The 27,032-nt window shown below is 36.1% G+C and overlaps 1 long non-coding RNA gene across 2 annotated transcripts in view; it reads right to left on the bottom strand.

Annotated features, from left to right (window-relative positions):
* The window catches only part of LOC139826932 (uncharacterized), a 40,576-nt gene extending 19,213 nt beyond the window's left edge, over nt 1-21,363 (bottom strand). For both annotated transcript variants that reach the window (XR_011737057.1, XR_011737058.1), the window contains exon 1: nt 21,282-21,363. This is a non-coding gene — a long non-coding RNA (uncharacterized lncRNA). The remainder of the gene's footprint in view (nt 1-21,281) is intronic.
* Between the last annotated feature and the right edge of the window lie 5,669 nt (nt 21,364-27,032).

Here is a 27,032-nt window from a genome sequence, read left to right as displayed (position 1 = left end):
ACATGGAGTGGAACTAAACCATGCAATAGATAAAACATCAGCATATTGCAAGGTATTTTGAGAAACACACAAGAACAGCAGGTACACAAGATCAAACAAATTATATCTTTATTATCACTATTATTTATCAGTAATGCTATACCAGTAATAAAAAAATAATGTTAAAAATCATAATGTGTGTTGTTCTTTAGATGATAAATCTTGTGTTACCAAGTTGTCCATTCTATACCATACAGTTTTAAGATTTACTGTTGTGATATTTCACGTATTTTGTTTGTGAAGATTTGTTAAAATAGAATAATAATTGAAAATTTAGTTCTTGAATAATTAGTTCTTCTACTGAAAATAATATATTTCACTTTTTCATTATTGTTGTGATATAGTGATGCTAAAAAGAGTCTGAGGGAAGTGTCACAATAAAATATTTTAAAATTCTATTTTTAATTGATTGTGAAGTTTAAAGTTGAGACGTTCTTCAAACTTTCTAAATTTTATAGTGAGCCATATTATATGTAATTCTGTAATAAAACTTCATGGGAAAATCAAAGGGTCTTACAAATTATTTAGTAATGCACACTGATTCCATCTTGACTCAAAAGCTTCAAAGTACACCACTGTTGTAATTAGGGTTCAAGGTGAAATCTCTGAATCTACAAAGATTTGTTTTTATCTATACATGCAGTTGCATGTATACAGAAAAGTAACTCATATAATGAAATTATGCTTAATTATCCATAATCTCTTAAAGTTAATGATTTAATCATAATAATAATTTTTATAATTAATTACAGTATATTCATAATCATTCAGACAGTTGGAAGTAGTTATTACCGTCATGCATTACCTTTTATATTGTGCAATTCAACTTTATTCTAATTATACAAAGACATCAGTGATATGTAAAAACTTGACATTACTCTATTTAAGTATCAAAATATTGCAGTAGTCTCTTTAAATTACTATACCTAATGTAGCATGGCAATAGCTCGACATCTCAAAAAAACTCTAAGTTTGTATGCAAGTATATATTCATATGCTTCTCGTAATTTTTCTTTCTTCAGAAAGGATTTTGGTTTTGGATTTTGTTTTAATTTAATAAAGATACCAAAAAATCTGTCAAAAAGAGGGTTTGAATTCTATTTATTTTCCTCGTGGATAATTTACTTATATATGCATGATACTTGATTCTCTAATATATGTTTAATTAGTATATTTTTATGCTGAAATTGAGAAAATAACTAAAAGCAGTATGCTTTATTGATGGAAGTTTCCTAGAAATCTAGCATCATTGAAATGTTGAACACAGAGTTTTCCTTTGACAGCAACACATAACCCTGGAGTGTGTGCAGTTCTGGGTGCCACAATATAAATTAAGCTACTGGAGAGTGTCCAGAAGAGGGTTATGAAGTTGATGAAGGGTTTGGAGAGGAAGCCGTATGAGGAGCAGCTAAAGTCACTTCGTTTGTTCAGCCTGGAGAAGAGGAGACTGAGGGGAGACCTCGTCATGGTCTACAGCTTCCTCACAAGGGGAGGAAGAAGGGCAGGCACCAAACTCTTCCCTTTAGTGACCAATGGCAGGAACCCCAGGGAATGACATGAAGATGTGCTAGAGGATGTTTAGGTTAGACATTAGGAAAAGGTTCTTTACCCAGAGAGTTGTGGAGCACTGGAAAACATTCCCCAGGGAGGTGTCATGGCCCCAAGCCTGACAGTGTTCAAGAAGAGACTGGACAACACCCTCAGGCACATGGTGTGAACTGCGGGGTTGTTGTATGCAGGGACAGGAGTTGGACTCGATGATCCTTGTGGGTCCATTCCAACACAGGACATTCTATGATTCCACGATAACCCTGTTTTTTAAATATTTGTGTGATTTTAATTAAAATATTTTCAGAAGGTAATACAATTTAACGATATTGCAGGATGGTCATGTCCAAAACTCTCATAACCCTTCCCAGATGTACATTTTAAATAAGAAGCTGTTCTGTATTGTGACCTTCAGTGTCAAAAGGAATAAAGGAAGCAAAAGTTAATGTTCCATTTTAAAAAGTTATGGCTAGATTTCTGTCTGTTTATAGGTAAGAAATTGCTCCGCAGGTCAAATTGTATCCTGTTCTCAAAGTGGCCTGCAACAGATGGTTAGGGAAAAGCAAAAAACCCCCATGAAAATACTTCATTTTATATCTTAAATTTATTATCTCCAAGTTCTTTTAAAATTAGGAAACTTAAACGCAAAAAAAAAAAAAAAAGGCAGAGAAAATTTACTTTTCCATTTCAGTCATCACTTTCTATCTCTAAGCTGCATCCGTCCTTTGTGTCTTGGATGTTGATGAATCTTATACTATTTGGTTTATTTAGACATAAACTACTCCAGATTCATCTAAAGGATGTCCTGAAAGACAGATAGTGGGACAACACATAACACTGAAACCATTGACAAACATAAGACAGCAAGATAACTCTGTTTTTGCAGCTTCTGTTCAAAACCATACCAGTATTAGCATCTGGACAAAAAATTGTTCTGTTTCTGAATATGAAGTTGATTTTCTCTTAAGCTGTGGCAATTATTATGTTGCTGAAAATAAAATCCTTTCCAAATCAAGGCAGAAAGATACCCTTACTTATGATGAACTTCTGTGTAGAAGAGCTAAGAAAGCTAAGAAAGTTGAGGTAATTAGATTCTTTTATATATATATCCAACACTATAAATAAAATGAAAAATGAACATCAGTTCAAATAAATGAAAACACATTTTTCTGAAAATAAAGGAGATAATAAGGTATAAATTGTCATGAAGAAAACCGGAAACAGTTCTCTTACTGTTTTTCAAATAAAAACATTATAAAAGTGATTTACTTAGAGCTCTTTAAAAGCAATATATTAAAAAATTGAAGAAACTAAACGAGAAATAGCTGTACTAGAGGGATTGCCAAGACATTGTTTTCTGAGTGGAGTGGTGAAATTTTAGGGCTAATATGGGAATTTTTCTGACAATAGTTAGTAAAGAGGTTGGTTTGTTAGTGGTATCAGTGGCGTCAGCCCACAGTTTTCAAGTCTGTATGAGCTTTGGTTCTCTGAAGTTGAAAACCTCATGGAAGTAGCCATTGCTCATAGCTGTGGTGCAGAAAAGTCAAAAAATCTTTAACTGACTTACATCCTATTAATTTCAAATGGATCGTCTGTTTTGCACAGGAAGTCTGTGCAATGTTGGCCCAAAGTATTCATAGCATCATAGAATGTCCAGGGTTGCGGTGTCACAGGTGCAAAATCTTGCACTTGCCCTTGTTGAACTTCATATGGTTGCTGACTGTCCACGTATCTAGTTTGTCTGGATCCCTCTACAGGGCCTCTCTGCCCTCAAGAGTGTCAACAGCTCCTCCCAATTTTATTGATTCTGCTTAAGAAAAAAATAACACACTTATCTTATGGATATTTAGGTAGTGCAAAGAAATACATTAGATGCTCTGAATTTAAGGAAGTGTAATAAATCCAGTTAGACGACTCAAACCAGAATTTGAAAACATTGAACTGTGATAGCAGAAGAGAAGTGTTGTCTGAACACTGGTGAGATCACACCACAACTTGGAGACCCCACATCTGTCTGTTGGCATGACCTACTGAGTCAGCAGTCAAGGAGGACAGCTGGAGCTTGTGCTAACCTCCTATTTCACTTTGATCCTTTCACTTCAGTGTATTTCTCTTGGTTTTGTTGCTCCATCTAGTTCTCTTTACTCTGAACTTCCTTCCTGCAGATGAACTACCGTTCCTACATCTGCAGATAGTGTTAACCTCTGTAGCTGAATTGACATCAAAAGCACATTGTCTCAAGGTGGGACACATGTAGTACAGTTTGTGTGTTCGTTCTGTCTTCTATGGCTCTACCAGTACCTACTCAAACCCACCTACACAGAGTAGGGAGAGTGGAGAAGCATTTGCAGATATTGGTCAGCTCTGTTGGCTCTGCCTGCAGCCAACAGGGAGAAAGTTGTTCCACCGTCAGTGTAACTCAGATCACCTAAAGCTCAGTTGCTACTTTTCTTGTCTAGGAGGAACCTATGTCTTTCTACTGGATGAAATAAGTCTAGGAAGGGATCAGCTTAGGTTAGAGTTGGTGATAACAAATACCAAACATGCTGACCATTGTTTTGTTGAAATTAAAAAAAAACTGTGAAGGTGATATTTCTGGAATATTCCCTTTTCTAACTGAGGTTTTCATGTTTGCATGGAACAGGCTTTCCAAAAGATCAGAGTATTTTCTCACTGTCTAAATATTTCTTTGAAATTGCTGATGTATTTATGCAAAACAAGGGTTCAGTATTCATCACAGTTCTAATGTCTCTTTTGGCAAAAATAATAAAATTGATAGTGTGTGTTATAGTTTGCATAAAGATACATTTTAAGAATATAGGATCAACATGGAAATTGTAATAATATGTTGCTTTAAATACACAAACAAAATTAGACTTGTATTTCATCAATGATCTGAGAGGCCATAGCTTTGAATTCCTAGAGGTTACACTGTTTAGGTAAATGTTAGGTTTATGATGGAAAGCAAGTTCATTACAAGTAAATACATCGATCTGCCATGGCCAGTTACAGAATAGCCTAGGAAATGTTTGTAGATTGAACTCACAGGTTCCATCCTCTGATCATAGATTTTTCTGCAGTCTGTCTTCCAACCAGTTGTCACACAGCCAGTAGTCTATTACACCAGCTTTTAGGCGGTCATAACTTCTGTGCATGGCCACAGATGGGTGATGGATGGTTCCTGGCACAAACTCCGCATGATTATGTATTAAAAAAAGATAATGATAATTACCTAAGCATGGGGGAGCTCTTCTTTCTCCTCCACTTGCCAGAGGATTGAAGGCACTATAACTGTGATGTGCCAGGTGGACAATTCTCATTTCTGTATTTTACAGTTGTTTTTCAGGGTTTTTCTTCATCAACTCTAATTTAAAATGTGATTTGATAGTATTCAGTATCCTCAAGTTCATACTTCCTCCCTTATGTCTGGAATGGTGTTATTTATTTGACAAATCTCTTGACACAGGTTAAAACTCAGAAGCAGATTAGTGTTCTCTCAGCCATACAGACTGCATCGTAACGTTTTCCTGAAGAAAGCAGAGAGTCATTGACTGAAGTACAATGAAGCCTGAACAGCATATCTTCACTGACATGAACAGGTCTAAAGTCTTTGAGTAGTATTGATCAACAGTCATGAATTTTCTGTTCTGAAAAGTAATGGTAGGATGTAGGATGGCTTTATCCAAACAAAACCTCATTGCCCTTTGTGAATGTCCAATAGCTGTTTTGGTTATGACAGTTACAAACATGTCCCTGTTCAAGTTATATTTCTGTTTGGTAAAAATATTCAAAATACCTAACAGCTTGTAAGATATTAATTTTGACAAGAATGTAAAGGATTTCAGATTTTAAAATAACCTGTATTTTAGGTAAAAGTTCACCTTATTGAGAACGCTAAGGGTAGAATTTGTCTAACTTTGTTATGTAAAAGTTAGACATCAAATTTGTCGAGGCCATTGTTCTTGTTTCCCTAGATGGTAATATAGGGAAACTTTAACAAGAGAATTCATATGTCTGCTTCAGTGTGAGATAAATCAACCCATATATTCAATGATTGTATAGTTAGATTGGATTCCCATTTTCTGAATTTCATTACTCTGCAAGTAAAACCTTTGGAAAGGGATAAAGCCCCTGAAAATTTTATAGTGAATGGCAGAGTCAGGATTTTGACCTTTTCTTTTACCTACCAAGCTCCTTACTTCAGTGTCTGGGAAGTGACAATGAGGGTTGTTCTCCACAATAGCTTGTCTGAATCTTATTTAACAATTTGTTTTCTCTAATAAAGACAGAGTAACTCAAAAGCTGTACATCTGTTTGATTTCCTTCTTAATGACTACTAGTTCTAAAGACTCAGAAAGCAATATACGGATGTTCTGACATGGGAACCTAGGTCCATTTGAGTACATAAATTAAAAACATGGATTAAAAACAAAAGGTTCTTCAGATAACAATGGAACTGGGTGATTGTCTCCCAAACCTGTCAAACACTATTAAGCATTTAAATGAGAATATTGGATTAACTAGAAATTATATATCACATTTAGGTTTTCCTTTGATTTCCATACAAATCAGTGGGAATTTTGCCACTAACACTTAGGGAGCAGTATCTAACAACAAACCATAGAACAGGTTTTGTGCATTTCTCTTAAATTTTCTGTTCACGATTCATTTAATTGGAAAGTCATAATCAGATGTCCATAACCCACATTTTTCCCATAGTAGATTATATTTCCAGGTAGTCATTTAAAAAAAAAGAAAAAAATTTTCACAGATTTGCTTAGGTGGTGCTATATGGCAAATAAATCTGATGCTCTCATTTTCAGGTAAGTGTATCTACTGCATATTGTCTCCCTCCAGGGACTCCCTATCAGCAAAGAAACTCTTACTGTGATAAAAGGAAATTTAAAATAAATACATAAATTTAATTTTTAACTAGTTAAACGTTGTTGCTGTATCTAAGGTATTTAAGCTTTACTTTAGCTAACAGTCCATAAGATGATTTTTGCATTGTTTTTTGCTAAAGAGTATGCTGAGGAATCCATTACATACTGAAAAATTATAATACAATAGAGAAAATTCAAACATATCAAGAGGTTAATCTTTCGACAACAAATCTATATTTTGATTGATGATGGCTGTTGAAGAAATGTGTAAAAAATTATTTTTTACTTGCTGTAAGACAGCAAGTTATTTTTCAGTATGTCACATGTATAAATAGAAGAAGTGACAGTGACTTTAAACTTGCATGTGCCTTTTTAGTACAGTTATTTATCTCAGTTGTAAGTGTTCTTGAAAAAGTAAAAAAGTGAATGCAGTTTGTGATGCTCTTAAATAATTATTCCAACAGCATTTGGATTAAGCTGCTAATTCAGTAAGCACAGAAAATCATGGAGAAAATGTAGGCTGCCTAGCATTTACCGTTAGTTAGATTGTGTATTACACATTGGGAAATAGACATGCGTGGCACTTGTGATTTTTGCTATTCATTGTGATGAAAAAAGTCCTTCCAGTAAATTACCATGGAGGACTGTAACAAAATGTTGACGTTTGGCTTTGAGAGGTCTGTTTGAGCACTCAAGGACAGTTAGGCCCTGAATATGTTTGTGTGTCGGCATATCTCTGAACAGACTTCTTCAAGCTCCATTCCATTTTCAATTTTGTTTACCTTGTTCTTTGAGGATGTTTGAAATCATCAAGCACCTACGTGAAACCCAACACAATATTTCAGATAGGAGTCAGTTCACATGTTTTCCTTATTCTTTGTATATTCTTTTGTGAGTCCATCATCATTATGATCAGATTTCATGTTTGACATATGTTATGACACATCAATATACAGTCTAAACATGTTGCACATTAACCTTAATGGCACTGGGTCTAGTAGGCTAACTGATGACATTAGGCAGATGAATTACCAAGATAACATCATTGAAAAGACAACAGGATAACATTTTATTTTAATAGCATTTTAATTGATGCTTAATTATGAAATGGAGTTGTGTGCCCAGTGGAAGTGTAATGCTCCCTCTCAACAAAGACTATTCAAATTCGCTGTTTCAGAGTATGTGCTAAACTGCATTTTCAGCCTCCTGCTGCTGCCATTGGAAGAAAAGTGTTACTGTGGAGAAGAATCACAGGTATAATGGCACTAAGTGAGCATTATACTCCTTGGCTGAAGAGTCAAAAACTAAAGTCAAATTTGTTCTAAATAATCCTTGATTTCAGCATGCAAACATTGAACCTAGATGACTGGTTTTCATTAATAAATGGTAGTCAAGTTATACAATGTGACATTTTTCAAGGGTGTCATAAAACTAATGGAACTTCTCTGCCACATAAAAAAACCAGGAAAAAATCCCAAACAAACAACAAAAAGCCACAACAAACCAAACCAACCAACCAACCAAAAAAACCCACAACAAACAAAACCCAAACAAACAAACAAAACCAAAACCAAAAGATCCCTAACAAACAAAACATGAGTAGCTATTTAAAATCTTTTAACTTTGCAATTCTCCCACTCTGTATAAGTGGAAGGGGGATATTAATTTGTAGGAAGAAAAAGAAAAATACTATTGTGAGAACAAATCCCAGCTACAGTGCTATATGTACTCTATGGCTTCTATCAATGTCAGTTGGATTTTGTAGTATGCAGAACAGAAGCGCTATTAGAGTAGTTTAACATATTCTTAACTATCACAAAATATATCTATATCATAAGCACTGCTCATTTTGTTATTTTAAGTAGTGGTGTCTGCGAGAAAAGTCTGGTGTCACCTGTCAGGTAACTTCCATGGGCCTCAGGATTTCATCTCCAAAAGAGACCATAAATTCCTCTGTTCTGATCTGTTGTAGACCATGTTGCCAGTACATTCCCTATGTTGCTCTTTTACTGAGTTCCTGAATGACAGATCTTCCAATCTCCTAGACTGATTGTCGCATAACTCTTAAAAGTTTGTATTTCACTTTTTATCTAAATTTCTTTGCCTTTAGACTCAAGTCACAGATTCTTGCTATGGCTCCTCCTGCATAGGGGAGCCCTCACAATGGGGTGCCAAGCAGATCTAAACCCATTAGCCAATTTAGCATATATTTGATACAATTCAAATTATTATTTTTGTCAGAATATCATAGAGAAATATGTGATGTTGTTAAGTACTTCCAGTTAAATTTTGTCTTAAACAATTTCTAGTTCTGGAATAATAACATAAAACCATTATGTAGAAAATACTCCATGGTAGGGAGAACTGTATCTATGTCTTGAACTCTGTGTAGACTTTGCTGCATCTGGTATATAAATCATATGCTGATATTAACCATTTATTTTTAATAACAAAAATATTGATGTGAAGATTGTAAAAAGTCTTAATCCTGGTTGTCGAGTAGAAGCGGGGCGGGGGGAGGGGGGCATGGCAACAGGCAGATTTGAGCTAAAGTTGTATTGATACCTGTTTCTGCTTTTAAAAAGACTCAGCAAGCAGGCAAATACAACATGCCATATAGGATCTGTACTCTGTACATTATTATTCTTTCTACTATGGATTCTCAACACATTTAGTTTCTAAATAAAAGCTTGTTACTGCATTAAATTCATGAAAAACAAATCAATATAATACTGTGCTTTTTTGTAAATCAACAAATCTTCTATTAATTAATCAGTGATTAAAGTCAGCTTGTGAAAATTAATCACAGCCTGGAAAAGTAATTTGTCCTTGTGTGATTCATTAGGATAGTGTTTGCCCTTCAGGCAAGAAAGCAGCAAGTAAATGCCAAAGAATGAGCTGATTAAACTATAGCTGCAGTGAGCTGTTTGCCAGACACTCAAGCTCCTACAAACATGCTCCCTTCTAACATACAGGCTTTCTGCAGTTTGCGTGTTCGGCAGGGAATAACATAGCAAATGAAGATTCCTTGTAGACCACCTAAATATTTAACTATAATCCATAGAATAAACACTGTACACCTGAAGTCATAGTAGATAGGTATGCTTAGATATGCCCATAGACTAGCCATAAAGTTAAATATTACGAAAAATATTCATATTAAGTGGGGAGAGGGAATCTTGTAGGTAATACATTGAACAGACAGTAAGAGAGGTAAGGCCCCAAAACCATGAATTACTTTCTTTTCTGGACAGGTCATAAAAAAAAGAGTTAAAAATAAGTACAAGGAATAAATAGGAATAACAACAAAACTACGCCATGTAAAATAGAGATAGTCTTCACTAGAGTTAATACTGTTTGTTTACCTGTTAAGAAACAGAAAAATGTGCTTAACAATTAATAAGGAACATACTCTGATACGATTTGAGCATTCTGAAAAAATGTAGGAAAATAAAGTTCCTCTTCCAGAAAAAGGCCAGAGGATCTCCCCTTCCCACTCCTCCTTTTGCCTATTCTTAATGAGAAATCAACTCATTTATACTGTCAGAAGTCACATTAATGAAGCCTAGTTTGACCTCTTTGGAATTGTATTCCATATCTCCTACAGCCTCTGTGCCTCTATTTCTGCAGATATCCAGGGGTTGCCTAGGGGATACCTTATCTCTTGTAGTGGTCATTGTAATAATATGAGATTACTTTTATCTCCTATTCCCTCACAGTGCACCATGTCATTTCTGTGTCTTCAGCAGCTCCTTTACCCTAAAAGGTGTTTCCTTCCCTCTCCCTGGACACCATCTGCTTCTTCTTAGTCTCATATCACTTTTTCCAGTCTGTCTTGCATGTTCTGTGGATCACACATGGTGCTTAGAACAACCTGTTGAATTGGGTTTGCATGGCAAGGCTTTGGTATTGGGGGCAGCTATAGGGGTGGCTTCTGTTAGAAACATCTAGAAACTTCCTCCATGTTTCCTTTCAGAAATGTTTCATTTCAATTAAGTTTCTTCTAAGTAACTGCACTTTCTGAAGTGGATTACATTTTCTTTTCAGACAGTGTCTTCTCCTAGAATTCATAACACTTGATGTTTACGGCTTTTGGTAAGGTAATGGTAGGACTGGTATGAGAAAGACCCATGTTTACACTTATCTCTACAGAAATCAAGGACACCACCAAAGCTTTCACATTCCACAAGTGAAAGGGTATAAATGAGTCACAGAACCACTGAATCACAGAACAGTTAGGGTTGGAAGGGACCTCTGGAGAGCATCTAGTTCAACCCACCTGCTAAAGCAGGTTCAGCTAGAGCAGATCACACAGGAATGTGTCCAGGCAGGTTTTCAATGTCTCCAGAGAAGGAGTCTCCACAACCTCTCTGGTTCCAGCGCTCTGACACCCTCAAAGTAAATAAGTTTCTCCTCATGCTTAGATGGAACCACCTACTTTTTCAGCCTGTGCCCATTACCCCTCATCCTATCGTTGGGCACCACTGAAAAGCATCTGGTCCCATCCACTTGACATTCACCCCTGAGATATTTGTAAGCATTTATAAGCCCACCTCTCAGCCTTCTCCAGGCTGAACAGACCCAGCTGTCTCAGTCTCTCCTCATAAGAATGGTGTTCTAGGCCCCTAATCATTTTTGTAGCTCTCCACTGGACTCCCTTCAGTAATTCCTTGTCCTTCTTAAACTGTGGAACCCATATCTGGATGCAGTACTCCAGATGCAGCATCATCAGGGCAGAGTAGAGAGGGAGGATAACTTCTCTCAACCTGCTGGTCACACTTTTTTCATGCACCTCAGGATACTGTTGGCCTTCTTGATCACAAGGGCACATTTTTGACTCACGGTCAACCTGTTGTCAATTGGAACTTCCAGGTCCTTCTCCGCAATGCTGCTTTCCATCAGGTCCACCCCTAAGCTGTACTGGTGCCTGGGATCATTCCTCCCCAGGTGCAGGACCCTACACTTGCCCGGTTGAATTTCATCAGATTCTTCTCTGCCCAGTCCTCCAGCTTGTCCAGGTCTTGCTGAATGGCAGCACAGCCTTCTGGTGTGTCAACCTTTTCTCCCAGTTTGGTATTATCAGCAAACTTGATGAGGGTGTACTCAGTCTCCTCATCCAGGTAACTGAACAGGACTGGACCAGATACTGATCCCTGCGGAACCCCACTAACTACAGGCCTACAACCAGACTCTGCACCATTGATCACAACCCTCTGAGTACTGCCATCCAATCTGTTCATGATCCATCTCACCATGCATTCATCCAGCCCGCACTTCCTGAGCTTGCCTATGAGGATGTTGTGAGAAATGTGTCAAAAGCCTTGCTGAAGTCAAGGTAGACAACATCCACTGCTCTTCCCTCATCTACCCAGCCAGTCATACCTTCATAGATGGCTATCAGGTTGGTCAAACATAATTTCCCTTTGGTGAACCTATGCTGCCTACTCCTGATGACCTTTTTCTCCACATGCTTGGAGATGACGTCCAGAGTAAGTTGTTCCATCACCTTTCCAGGAATTGAGATGAGGCTGACCAGCCTGTAGTTTCCTGAGTTGTCCTTCTTGCCCTTTTTGAAGACTGGAGTGATGTTGGATTTCTTCCAGTCCTCAGGCATCTCTCCTGTTCTCTAAGACCTTTCAAAGGTGATGGAGAGTGGCTTAGCAATAACATCTGCCAACTCTTTCAGCACTCTTGGGTGCATCCCATTGGGGCCCACAGATTTGTGGATGTTGCATTTTGTCTAAACAATTTCTAACCTGATTGTCCTCAACTAAGGAAAACTCTTCCTTTTGCCAGACTTTGTCTCCTGTCTCTAGGATCTGGGATTCCTAAGGGCTGGTCCTAGCAGTAAAGATGGAAGCAAAGAAGGCATTCAGTGGACCTACATTTCCCCCAACTACCTTTTTACTGCTGATAAACTTGAAGAAGCCCTTATTGTTGTACTTGACATCCCTGACCAGATTTACTTCCAAATGGAGCTTGACCTTCTTCACTGCATCCCTGCATACTCTAACTTATATTTGCCCCAGGTGGTCTGTCCCTTTCTCCACATTATATAAACACCCTTCTTTCACCTGAGTTTTGGCTGGAGCCCCTTACTGATCCCGATCCATGTATTCATGAATCTGTTTCCTATCTGCTGCTGAGTCCAGTCCAGGACTTCCTGCTGCTTGCCCTGCAGCATCAGCTGGATCTTTATTGGAGAAGCTCAATATTGGTTTTGCATATATTTAATTACTTCTATTATTGGTAGTAGTGGTATTACTAGTATTACTATTATACTCTTTTTCCTTGTCATTGTTTTTCAAAGCTTTTATAAAAATTTTCCAGCCCATAAGTCTCTCTCCCTTTTATCCTCTCCTTTTCCATTCTGGGAAAGGAAGGGGTTGATAGAGAGCATCTGTCATCCACTTAATTGCCAACCCAGCCTTAAACAGTGACAAAGTCTAAGTGTATAACTTGCTCTTGAAGCATTTAGACTTCTTTGTTAACCACTTGATCAGCTCTCTCCTATGTACTTTAAACTCCAAATAGCCCAATTGTTTTAAGATTCTTGTCTCTATTTATGCATATGAGCAAAAGATTACTGAGTGTTGTCAGACAACACAAATTAGAAACAATAAACTAGTATGGTATGATGTGAAGGTGAAAGAAGAAGTACTAGATGATTTAGGATTAAAAGTCTAACTGCAGCATTGATTTGTTGTGGTCCTTAGGCAGTAATTTTTCTGTAGTCTATACTTTTTTAATGATAGACATAATAGCAATATAAGAAAATGTGATTTTTTTTTTTTTTTTGTCAGTTTCCTCGTGCTTTCTATACATTTCCTGTATGTTACCCTTCACTAGAGAAATTTTAAGATTGAAGCCATTAGTTGATTCCTTAATCCCAAATATTATTTTAAACCCAAAACGAAGACTGGGAATTTGCTCAACTTCAGAGCAGTGTAATTTCAAATAATTGTCACATTTCAAACATAGCAACAAAAAATAGTGCAATGTGATGAGTTTTGTATAAATCACATATACAGAAGGTGTGTCTCTATCCTCACTTATTAAAAGATAAATCCAAAGACATGGAAGGGAAAAAATACAGCAACAATCTATCTTGAAGCTTTTTTCATTCTCGTGCTGCCACAGTAAATCTTCCTCTAAGCATTTTAAACATATATCAAAATTAACAGAAATCGAGGACATCTTTTACTTCTTAGGATAAAGTTGTATTCTTTACTCCAATTTTGTGAAACTAATAACTATAAATTCCCTATTAAATCTCTGAAGGAAAATAAAAAACTCATTCTAGTTGAATAAATAAATGCTTAATGAATGTCATCCTTTACAAAGTTACTTCTAGTGTATCTGCTCAGAGAAAGCAAGAGGAGACAGAATAAGAATTTCTTGTTATTACTTTGTGTTATTAATTATGGTTTCTGATGAATGTTTATGTAATTTAGATGTCTTTAATGTTTATTTAATTTATTACTTCTGCACTCCTATTTTTATGTATTACATTTAACAACGTCTCACTCCAAGGTTTCAAGACTGCAATAGTGCTATCAGGGCTGCCAAATCCCACTGAAATTCAAAGGACTGTCCCAGGTTGTAGGAGTTATCCGTGCAAATGCATTGAGTGGTTAGGATTGGGATGTTATCTGAGACCTAAATTGTTGGGAAAATTTGTTTGCTGTTAGAATGACAAATCAATAAAGAAACAGTTCAAAACACAAACAAACATGGTGTTACCGTGAGCAGCACAGGGATGTTTCCCCCTCCTCCCTTTGCATGAAAGTGAAAGAATGGAGGACAGGAAACAGGCCTAATAAAATTCAGGAGAGATCTCTTCTCTCTTTTTACTTTTACTGTGTTTTTTTCTGATTGATGGATTCAATCTCTGGTGGGTTAGTGGGGTCTGGCTCTGTCCTTGCAGCTGTCTTTCTCATCTGTCAGCTTTTACAAGCACAATGCTATACTAATAAGTTTCTGTGCCTATGTGGGTGCTGTGGCTTCAATAAAGCAGTGCTTATTTAAGAACAGATCATGAATTGTAGATCATTTAATAATGGAGATGTTCCAAAGATGCACAGACATATAAATGAGACCAACAGGGTAATTGTAAAGAGAAATGGAATCAAGTAGTTAAAAGACAATGGGGATAGTCGGGAACCCTCTAGATCATGATAGAGTTAAGAAAACAATCACTTGAAACCTTGGGGATGGAGAATATCACTTGACAGACCAAAAGGACTTCTAAATGCTGGAGTTTTTAGTCTTTATTTTCTGTGTTCATGACCTTGAGAACTTTGCTTTTATTTCTGTTGTGTATGGAGGGTAATAAAAAAAGATAATAAAAAAAAGAACAAAAAAGAAAAAAAAAGAAAAAAAAAAAGGCAGCACTGTGTTCAGCTACTGTTTTTCACCACCAGGAAAAAAGCAATCAAAAAATAACTCAAAGTCATCTATTGCCTAATGCATCAAACCACTGATAGTAATAGAGATCCTGCAAGGGATATGACATATGACACACTATGCTATTCACAGTTTGGTTTTAACCTGTAAACTGAAAATTCTGAAATGGTAATGGTTTTCTAAATTATGTATCAAATAAACCACTTCATTCTAAGAGGAAGAACTGTAGAGAATGATAAATCTGTAAGTTCAAGTGACAGGTTAGACTTTCAAATTGCAAATCAACAAATAAGCATAGCCAACAGATAGACAAAGGCAGGAAATAAGAGGAGCTAAAGTAAGAGAGCACTGGACTCTGTGGACATTTCATGCATTTATTCTGCATAATGGGCAAATGGCATCAAACATCTACAAACACAAGGTTATGCAAAGGGGAAAAAAAGATAACACAAAGTTTACCTCTGCAGTAATGGTCTCTAAATTTACTTTTAGAACAGAAAAAGATGTTGAACTTACTATAGATAGTTCTCTTCAAAAAACCTCTGGGTGTCAAAATGTAAACAAACTTTAGGAAGAATGTCTAAGAAGACTGAATTACATATTTATCTCCATATTCCATAATTCAACCTTTGATAATCAAATGGGTATTTTAGCAAGAGATTATTCATACAATGACAGTAAAGAAATATATCACTGAAAAATTCTCTGTTCCTAGTGTTAGAGGCATCAAATCTGTCTTTAAAACCCTTGGGTGCTTCCAAAACACATCCACAACTCAGGGTATTGCTAGAACTCCAGATTACTTTGTGCTTCGTCATCCTTTCTGACGCTACTTCTTTTATTCAAGGGTTTTATTGTTTTGGCTACTCCCAGTGCTTTGCCCAGAGTGAAAATGTTTTGGAAACAGTATTTTCCCCAAGGAAAAATTCAAATTATCAACCTTTAGCTGTATCTTTTATACTCAGTGACCCTGTTTCCCAGAGATGTGCAGGCCAGAGGTGATTTGTATGTTTGTATGGGTTCTTTTCTGCAGAGGTATATGTTGCAGAGAAATCCAGGAGGTTTTGTCACTTCTGCTGTAGTTCAGTGTTCCCCGTTTAATTTTATTCAGGTTTATTCTACAATTGTATTTCCTTAAGTAAACTCAGGAACTTCATTTTAAGGGTGAGCAGCACATATGAAATTGATAGTACTGGAAGAAAGTACTGGCTTAATTAAAATTAAAATTCAAAGGTCAATGGACATGTTTGTCCTTAAAGAACCAATGAATTTTATTTAATCATTTTTACTTGATTATTCTCTGCTGCTCTGAAATAGCAAATAATACTCCCTATTTTTGCAACTAATGTCTAAGGAAAGGGGATAGAGAAAATGAAGGCAACTTTCTGATCACTTCATTGGAGTGCGAAGTAAGGGTTTACTATATAGGTACCTGAGAACTGCATAAAATCTTACGGTTTATTCAGAACTTGGACTCGTTGCAGTATAGCATAAACTGTCTCATGCAGTGTTATATGTCAAACACAGCAAGACCTAACCAGAGAGAATGAGTTTAATATCTGGAAAAGACCTGTGGAATTGGGATAGAAACTGTAACACGCAGTGGGTTGAGATTCCTAGTACCGCCCACCTATTCAATAAGATGACACCTTCTTATGGCCCAAAAATTGTGCCTCAATGAAAGAGTTCATCAGGAATCATTTCTAACCAGAGCACAGAAATTATTTCAAAGAGAAATTTGGACTTCTTTCCACGTGAAAAAGTGATGATTTTGACAACAACTTTTGTCTAAATCATTCCATGATCTTGAAATATTTAAAGTGCAATCCTTTTGAAAAGGTTCATATGGTGAATGTGGTGGGAAGAAAAGGACAAAGATTTGGCAGAGGATGCTGAGGGTTCTGCAAGGGGCTATGTGCATCCTTAAAAGCACCAGCATGAAACTCCTGGTGCTGAGAAGCAACTGCAGATCCAGTCCTTGATATCTGGAGAGGAGAGGAGAGGAGAGGAGAGGAGAGGAGAGGAGAGGAGAGGAGAGGAGAGGAGAGGAGAGGAGAGGAGAGGAGAGGAGAGGAGAGGAGAGGAGAGGAGAGGAGGAGAGGAGAGGAGAGGAGAGGAGAGGAGAGGAGAGGAGAGGAGAGGAGAGGAGAGGAGAGGAGAGGAGAGGAGAGGAGAGGAGAGGAGAGGAGAGGAGAGGAGAGGAGAGGAGAGGAGAGGAGAGGAGAGGAGAGGAGAGGAGAGGAGAGGAGAGGAGAGGAGAGGAGAGGAGAGGAGAGGAGAGGAGAGGAGAGGAGAGGAGAGGAGAGGAGAGGAGAGGAGGAGAAAATTCTAAGGCTCAGCACAACAAAGGAAAAGGAGTCAGGGGAAAATAAGTAAGTAAAATATACACATGATAAAGAGAATCTAAAAGAAACAAAGTACATACACAGGAACTGTGATTCTGTGATTCTGAGAACTATGGAGCAGGAAGTCAGATATTCCTTTTTTAAAAAATACAAATAGATGTTGAGCTCTTTGTTAACAATAAAATATTTTAAGGGTGAACCCCAGAAGGATAATGCAAAATTTTAGATTGTCATGTCATCTGAATTGGTTCTGTTTGTATAAATACAAACTCGATCCACCTTTATCTCTTAATTTTTAACTACATTTTTTGCTTACATGTTTGAGGATTTGTGGGTTCTTTTACCTTCTTGTAGCACTTAGGGTGGAGAGATTTAAAAAGGAAAAATATGCAGGCATTCTATACCTTGTATACAGAATGAAGTAGAGAACTGCTGTGAAAGCAAAAGCCTCTTTGTATATCGGGCCCCTACTAATTGCCTTGCACTGGCTCCTCGTACTACATGTTGCTTCTCTTTCTGTAAACCCACATCCCCTCTGTCAGTCTTTAGCTTTAACTCTTTGTCTTGCAAAAGAGAACAGGCATTTTTTTTTTCTTGTTCTCCCTACGACCTGTGTGTCAGTTATCAAATCAAAAGAGATACTTTTCCTATTCTCAGTCCTTGTTTCTGACACCCAAACTAACCTACCTGCTGTAAAAAAAGAATTGCAAAGACAGATTGGTCTAGTCTGTTCAGACTCATGGTCCATGTGTGCTCAATTCCTTTATATGAGGAGGATGTGTGCACACTGCCTATAACAAAGCTGTTTGGGTATGGAGCATCCCAAGAACAGATGGATTCTGAATAATTAATAGTCCAAACTCCAGTGCTTATTAGTCATTTCAAATTTTCATATGCTGAAACCTTAGCTAAGTTTTGATTGAGTTTTACAGCCAGAGCAGAAAATAATTGCTTAAATAATCCTTTAGGATAATTTTGTAAGTTCTGTTATCATAAATCCAAAGAGATCATGAAGTCTTAGGCTGTCCTCTCAGTGGCATAAAGTCTCAGGCCATTGCTTCTAGTTAATATTTACTTCCTTTCTAGGATGTTATTTTTCCAAATCTACCTTATTATTTACACTGGACACCTCACATTATGTTGTATGCCCAAAGAGTGAAAGCCAATATGTTGTCATGAGTGAAAGTGTAGATGCATTTATGTGTATTTCAATAAATTAGCTTTTATATTTGGAAATAGGTATCAATGAAATAATTATGTACATTCTCCAGCCATAATTTTTTTTAATTTATTTTATTTTATTTTATTTTATTTGTTTTTCCATACCTATATAGGCAACCCAAAATAAATTCCAGTTTGTTTATATAAGTGAACATGACTGGTAGTGAGATGTGTACGATTAGTTTCTTCATAAATATTGCTATAATGCTAGGGAATTATTTCAATCCTTACAATTAAGTTAAATTACAATTCAACTGTTTTGAAAACATTTTCTTAAGTCTGAAATGAAGCCCATAAAATTGAATACTGCTTGGGAAAATAAATACGTACATGAAGTCAGGAGGTATTTCCAAGTAGTAACACATAGCTTGATAAAAGGCATCAAAGATCAGTGAAGACTTGTTGCTTTAAAGAATTATTCCAAAAAAAAGCAAGACAAGAGATTCAAGAGATTCTGAACTTTTCTCACAGAATGAATATTTTCATGTTCATAGAATGGAAGAGTCACATGTCTCTAGGCTTTGAGTGGTTGACACGTTGCAATCTTAGCAATTCTCTGGCAAACACCAATACTAGGTCATTACTTTGTTGTTACTTTTAATTTTCACGTTTGATTATCAAGAACTGCATGGGTAGTGATTATTTTCTTAGGAATCTGCATATCAACAGCTGGGGAGAAAAGGGAACAGCATCATCCTGATCAATCTCTAAAAGCCCAGTTTTCAAAAATATTTTTAAAAGTCCAGGCTCTTGCTTCTACACTAGCAAAAAGTAACACAAATTATAAAATCTCCTACTGATAAAAAAGTTCAGTAATGCTCTTTAGGAAAAAAAACAACAACCAACCAAACAAAAAACCACCACCAAACCACAAAAAAAAACCCACAAGATATGAAAACCCTAAATTATTATGTTTATACATATGATGTGGAGAACCAGTCTGTCAGCAACAGGAGTGCTACCTGTTTCATACAAGGGAAACCACAATTTGCTTTTATCCCACCTTCTGAAAAAAGAGAGATGAATTTGTAGTGTAGTTCAGTCACAAGTCAGGCTTTCAGACTGTCTACATGAACTTGAAAGTGCAGAAATGTTGGTTTTAGCCAGAATTACTTAGTACAAAGATCTCTTTTATAGTTTTCTAGGTAGGTAAATTAGCAATATGAGATTAAATTTCCTAAGCAGAATGTCTGGATTGTCTTGAAATATTCAGAAAAGCCAACATTCCTGTGAAATACTACTGTTTTTCAAGTGCCCTGTTTTAGTAGTCCAAGTGATGTTGTTTTGTTTTGTTTTTTTGTTTGTTGCTTTGTTTGTTTTGTTATTTGTTATTACATGAATCAAAATATACTTCTTCCAATTAAAAAAAAAAGGCAACCTTTGTTTCAGAGATCAATCTTTATAGTCAGTTGGAAAAGATTGCAACAGACTGGGCTCTCGTTATTCTGCACTGTTGTCCTTCAACATTTTCACAGGGTTTATAACCCCAAATACCACCTGCAAACCCTTCTAACACTCTTGGAAGTCACACAGTGTCCCAAGACATTTTAATATAAGCTATATGCTGTCAAACATCAATTTAATGTCACATGGCATATTAGTTCAGCCACCTAGAACTTAAAACCAGAAAATGAAACACCACATCTACAGAAATTCCTTGTGGGGTTCAGAGGAAACCTGGACCAAATGCTACTCTAGGCTAATGTCTCTAATACTTTCTATAAAGGATCTACCTAAGTATGTGACATGAACCATACGGGAAGGAGGACCCTTAACAGTGCAGAGACTGCTAAGGCACCTTAAGCAAATAAACAAAGACATTTATCAAATATGACTATTCAGTACTCTTTCGAATGGAAAGGAATTGAAGGATTGAAGGATTGAAGAACCCAGAGGTGGTTAATCTCATTCCTAACTAAATGTCTAAAATGCAAGTTGTTTTATGGACCTGCCTATTTCTACATATCTTTTTTCCTCCACTAACAAAGGCAGGATGCGTAGGCTAACTCAGTCTTTCCTTTAACTATTAAGGATCCTTAGTGACCTGCCTATCTGCCCTTGCAACCAATAGAAATCTTCCCCCATATTCTGTTCTTACACAATATTCTAAGTATATTCTGTAAATTATTAATACTAAATGCCACCAGGCAAGTCACTATACAGCAGATAAATATTCAATTTGTTTGTCCTCAAGGAGTGAATACTTGATTCTACTTTATTAATAACAAATTCCACAAACACTCCAGAGTTTGTTTGTTGTCACAGGAGGGTGTCCTCATATTTGCTATTATTTTTAGTTAATAAAATTATATATATATCACCTTGTCTTCCAGTAAGAATTATTTTTAAAAAGTTGTTGTTACTGTTACTAACATGTCACATATAAAGAAAATAAATAGTCCTACAAAACAACAAAAGAAATAAGAAATGAGGCAAAGTCAATTTTAGCATCATGCATGGAAAAGAAACCAACTGAAGCAGAATTCCTTTGTCTGTATTGTTATTACCTTTCCATTTTGATGGTTAAAACCTCCAATTTTGGAATTTACTTCAGTATAGTCATCAATGTGCAATAAGAGAAACATGGTGCAGAAGATGCCAGTGTCATCACAGAACAGATAGAATGGCTTAAATTTAGCAGTAGTTCAATAACTGAAACGAAACCCGTGATTTTTTTTAATAACTGGATCCCACTAACCACTAAAAAAAAAAAATGATAGATGTGTTTTCTTTCCTGATAATAAGACTACTGCAAATATGGAATTCATATATGAGTATGAGGACAGTGTTTTAGCAAAAAACAAAACAAAACAAAACAAAGAAAACTCATATTACTTACAAGATCCAATTTAAGCATTTTTGCTGGAAGCTTTTCCTGCTGAAAGACAGCTTCTTTTTCTTTCTTTTCTTTTCTTTTCTTTTTTTTTTCTTTTTCCTTTTTTAATTTTGGGGGTTTTTGCGGGCGGCGGGGAATGACATGCAGCCAACTCACTGTGAGTGATAAAGCATGATTCAACTTATTAGCCCCAATAGCGCTCATTTATACAGTTCACACTAATTATACCTACTAGTCAATCTATGATTGGATTAAGTCACTAATTAATCATTTACGGAGTCCTCCTACTTGAGATTAGCTAGTTGTACATCCCCCTCATTCTTGTGGCTCTCGCCTCTTCAAAGTTGTTTACGATACTCCAGGGTCTCGGTGTCCCTGCTGTTCTGCTGCTGTCAGCATGACTAGCAGTTTCAGTCAAGGCCTGAGGCCTAGTCTTGCTAGCATACTATTTAGAATTGGCTCTGCCCGTATAAACGTTCCCATGATCCATGGCCTTTCTCATTTAGCCATTCTCCAACAGGTTTTAACTTAAATAAAGATTTACAAAAAGACAAAATAATCATACCCAGGAAAAGGTGTTGTTATTATGATAGTTTATGTCTTCTGTGGTCCTCTTCCAGTATCTCTTATTTCTTATGTTTGTCTACTGTATAAGCCCTTAGATTTCCTTGGTTTCACATAACTATACACAACATTTATTTTCCCTAAATTATGCATTAAAAATCAGCACATATTCTGTTCAGACAATTATTGAAAAAAGAAAAAAAAAAGATTAAATTCTTTTTAAAAGATAATCACAACCTCAGAAAGGTCTCCAGATAGATGAGGTAAGTCACCCACAGGACATATATTGATTATGAACTGATAGCAGGCTTACTGATGTAAGTAGAAGTAGCTTATTTTAAAGACTAACTTTAAGTGACCATTCACTGTCATTAAGACCTCTCTTTCAGTTTACCATGTAGGAAAATGTGCAGGAAGCCTACCACCAGGTGAGAAATATCCTGCTCTACCAAGAAAGAAGGGCATGAACATAGGCATAGGAAATGAAGCAGAAGTATTTGCAAATAATTAATTCTGCCTATCATTTTCATCAATAGAAAATACAAATATCCTGAAAACAAAAAAAACAACCTATTGTTCTTCGAATCATAGAACGTCCTGAGTTGGAAGGGACCCACAAGGATCATCGAGTCCAGCTCCTGTCCCTGCATAGGACAACTCCACAGTTCACACCATGTGTCTGAGGGTGTTGTCCAGCCTCTTCTTGAACACCGTCAGGCTTGGGGCTGTGACACCTCGCTGGGGAACCTGTTCCAGTGCTCCACCACCCTCTGGGTAATGAATCTTTTCCTAATGTTGAACCTAAACCTCCTCTGGCACATCTTCATGTCATTCCTTCAGGTTCTGTCATTGGTCACTAAAGAGAAGAGTTTGGCACCTGTCCTTCTTCCTCCCCTTGCAAGGAAGCTGTAGACTGTGATGAGAAGTCTAGTCTTCTCCAGGTTGAACAAACCAAGTGACTTTAGCCAATCCTCATACAGCTTCTTCTCCAAACCCTTTACCAGCTTCATGGCCCTCTTCTGGACACTCACCAGTAGCTTAATATCTTTCTTATACTGTGACAATCTCTGTACCAGAGATCTTGTGCAGGTATCATCAGATACAAGAAAACTTGTGCATATACTACTGCTTCTTTTGTGTGTGTGTTTGTTTGTTGTTGTTGTTGTTTTGTTTGTTTGTTTTTTATTTTTATTTTTATTTGTAAAAGACAAATTTGTGACTTACTGTCTTGGGATTCCTCTGAGCAGATGCTTGGCCTTTGTTAGGAGGCATCCATGTGTACTCATATACAGAAATAACTCCATTTAAAAGTTATGACATTTTTATCCTCAACGATAATTTTCCACAGCTGGTCAGGCTAATTAAAATCTTTATTCAGGATCCAAAGAAGGAATTGGAAATATATTCGTTCAAGAAGTATCCAAATTATCGGTGTAACATTTCTGTTGTAGCATTTAAATACTCATGTAACCCATGAAGAGGAGCAGGTTATACAGTCAGGTATTGTCTGAATTTGGCTGATAGATATAAATCTTAATGTTCCGTACTGTATAAACATATATATACACGTATGTATATAATCACGATATGGAATTAAAAGCTCTGTACTTGATTTCTCAAAACACTATTAAACATCAAGCATCATGAGTTCATAAATAGTTGTAGTTTCTCAGCGGAAAAATTTAGGAAAGAAACAAGGTAACACCATATAAAGCAGCATAACCTTGCTGGGTGCATGATGATCAAGGGCCACATTGCTTGGACTCTTTAATGACTGTGCGAACACAGTTTTTGTGGGTTTAAAATGAAGGATGTTGTTGGAGCGAATAAAGGATCCTACACTCCAATTCAATGTGAATCACACTAGAGCCATTTATTACAGAAACAAGCCTCCTTATATATGCAACTATTCTCTGATCATGCATCCACACTCCAATCATGCATTCACTGATTGGATATCACCTATGTTCACGAGCTGTCCACATGCTGAAGTCTCACTGATGATAGGTCTGTTGATTTATGTCATGTTGAGGCCTTGTTATTGTAGGACTGCTTCTCTCCCATGGCAGGTCCTGTTTTCAGCTTTTGAGTTGGCCTTGAAATTCCTTTGGGTCTGGCTGGTTCAATAACAAATCTCCATCTAACAGAAACCCCCCCACAGGAGCATCTTTTTGAATGAATGCCTGATGAAGCCATCTGATTGCAGAAGACACAAAGAATTAGTAGTATATATTTTCTTACAGCTACAGAAATTATATCATAAACATGCTTTGATAAAATAAATATTATATGAGGTTTGCCATTACTTAGGGTGGTGTTTTGGTTTCAGTACTTAATTTTACCTATTGATAATTTCTACCATGTTTACAATGACAGTTGACACACATATCCATAGAATGTTTCATCCTGCCTCTCCCAGCCCTTAGTTCTCATTTTAGGATATAACACACCATCGTAAGGGATGGGGAAGGGCTGGTTTTGTTCATTGATTCTGAAGATAATTAGAATTCTATTCTATTCTATTCTATTCTATTCTATTCTATTCTATTCTATTCTATTCTATTCTATTCTATTCCATTCCATTCCATTCCATTCCATTCCATTCCATTCCATTCCATTCTATTCTATTCTATTCTATTCTATTCTATTCTATTCTATTCTATTCTATTCTATTCTATTCTATTCTATTCTATTCTTCTCCTACCAACTATTTCAATTCTGACCAGCCTAAAGAGAAATCTGCTTAATCCAATATATCAGCCTGATCTGAAAATCACTCATACAATATGAAGCCAATTTGTCTTTAACTCTCTAAACAGGTACATACTGTGCCTCCTGTAATCTTTCCCCTTTCTACTCTCAGAAAGAATAACAGAATACAAGAAATTTTATTAAGATAAAAATTAAAATTGAGTTCTCCATTTGAAAGTTTGATTAATATTTATTTCTCTAGTCACCATAGGTGTTCCAGCTAACACTTTTCATCCCTTGACCCATGACATGGGTTTCATTTCTTATAAAAAGTGAGTATAAAACATCCTACAAAAGAAAGTGACATGTAACCAAATTCTACATTGTTGTGCTATAAGAAATTCAGCACAACTTTCCAAAGAGTTTAAATTAATGATTTTTTGTTGTTCATCAATCATGAGAGTAAAGATTTTAATGACAATTTTGCAACCTTTTTTTTTTCCAAACCACGATTTGATTGGCATTTAAGGTTTGTTTATTAATTACCTTGTTATGTTAGTTTTTAATTAACCAATAATAATTACTGAAGATTCATCATATTAATTTTCCTTGGCTGGCAAATTTGTAAATTACTTATAACAGGACAGGAAGTATGATTTAGTTAATGGAACTAAGTCAATGCTAAAGCAAGCTTTTCACTTACAAAAACATAACAAAGTATGAGAAATTATATTGAAAAAGGTTAAATTGTTATTAATCCATTAACTTGATAGGAACTGTTCATTTATTAAATCACAGGAGTCTAAAATCTAAAATTAATAGGATTTTCACTGATTTGACACTGAAATTTTTGTTCTATGTAGGTTTCTGAATAAGTTTTTTCTTTTTCATTAAATTTAGTTACGTGATGGAAACAAAAAGAAAACCCAAACAAGCCCACCAGCTCTTCAACACCTTTTCAGAAGTTCTCTGGACATTGTCATTGGGCATCCTGTTAGAAGTGACACTGCTCAAGCAGAGGGATTGAACCAGATGACTTCTAAGGGTCCCTTACAACCTCAACGATTCTGTGGTTCTGTGAACCTTTCTGGCAATGTATGTACATGTATACATAAACATACACAAATACTATAAGAAACAGTTGCATATTTAAAAAAAAAAAAAATAGATAACATTAATAAATGACAAATTAAATAATTAAGTTGGAAAGGACGGTGAAATGGTGGAAACTCAGAACATGTATATGTGCAAAGTTAAAATACAGATCAGAAAGAAAGAGCTATAAAGCTAACCGGTTTACTCTGAAGAACAGCATTGCACACAAATGCTTAGCAATGCCAGGTTAATGCTTGAATGGAAAACAAAGATAAAATTTGTGGACACTACTCCGACATACACTTTTAAAACTCAGAAGGCCTCTCTCATGTTATGTGTAAAGGTTTAATCACAAAGGCACAATACACATCCCGACCTATCAGGCTCTATATCATGGCACTGGATATTCAATTTTTCTTTGGATTCCTGAATTTCTTCAGTAGTTAAATAAGAAATCAGTCAGTCTATATTTCATTATTTTCTACAGAGTCCCAAGAACAGTATAACAGACACTAGCAGCTGCAGTCTGCCATGATCTTTGTTGAGGTTATGTACAAACAATGGTAAGTATTCATGGAAGTATTTAGCTAGTGAAAAAAAAAAAAAAAAAGAGAGGATGACTAGAAAAACTGTATAAGATTAAGCTCAATCCGTCTTTAGTCAATACTTGTGTGAGGAAACAGGGGAGAACTCAAAGTGAAAGTGGAAAATATAAGACCACCACTAGTAAAAGAATATCATATTTTCTAACTTCCATGATCCAAAGGGAAATTTATCAAAAATAATTTTTAAAAAAGTTTCATGAATAGCTGGTTTAGTGTCCTGGATCTTTTATGCTAATAGTTTCTCCATGGGTAGAAGTTTTATCATTTTAGAAACAATCTGGAAAGGCTATACTGGAAAGAAATAAAATGCACTGGGGTATTTTGATGCTGTCTCTCAGTATGGCAACAAGAAGTATAGCAGGAAAAATATTAAACAAAGCAGGTGCTTGGGGTTTTTTTGTATCTTCTGTTAAAGTCATGTCTAAAGATTGTAATTTGGGGGGAAAAAGAACTGTGGAGCTATTAGAATAACTTTGGAATCTACACTTCTGTGCAATGGGTTAAACACAGAGTAATCTAGAATAGAAAAATTATCTTATACATGTTAATGAACCCCTCATTTCTGTTTGTTCACCATCGAATGTGATGTTAATGCTTTGCACTTTTTCAGTACTTTTTGTCTTCGTATCTCAAAACACTTTCTGAACATCACAAAAGTTCTCACTAGTGTAACTCAGTGCTGAAAATCATCTTCCATGACTTCTGCACATCTGTTAAATATGATCCCTTTCCATCTGGCAAAGCAGAAATATTTTTAAGGATACTATAAGTGTACGAAAAAATATAAGTAGTTTGAAAT

Source organism: Patagioenas fasciata, chromosome 1 (assembly GCF_037038585.1).
Source record: "Patagioenas fasciata isolate bPatFas1 chromosome 1, bPatFas1.hap1, whole genome shotgun sequence".
Taxonomy (NCBI): Eukaryota; Metazoa; Chordata; class Aves; order Columbiformes; family Columbidae; genus Patagioenas; species Patagioenas fasciata.
Note: the sequence above shows the minus strand (reverse complement) of the source record. Positions and strands in the feature narration are given on the sequence as shown.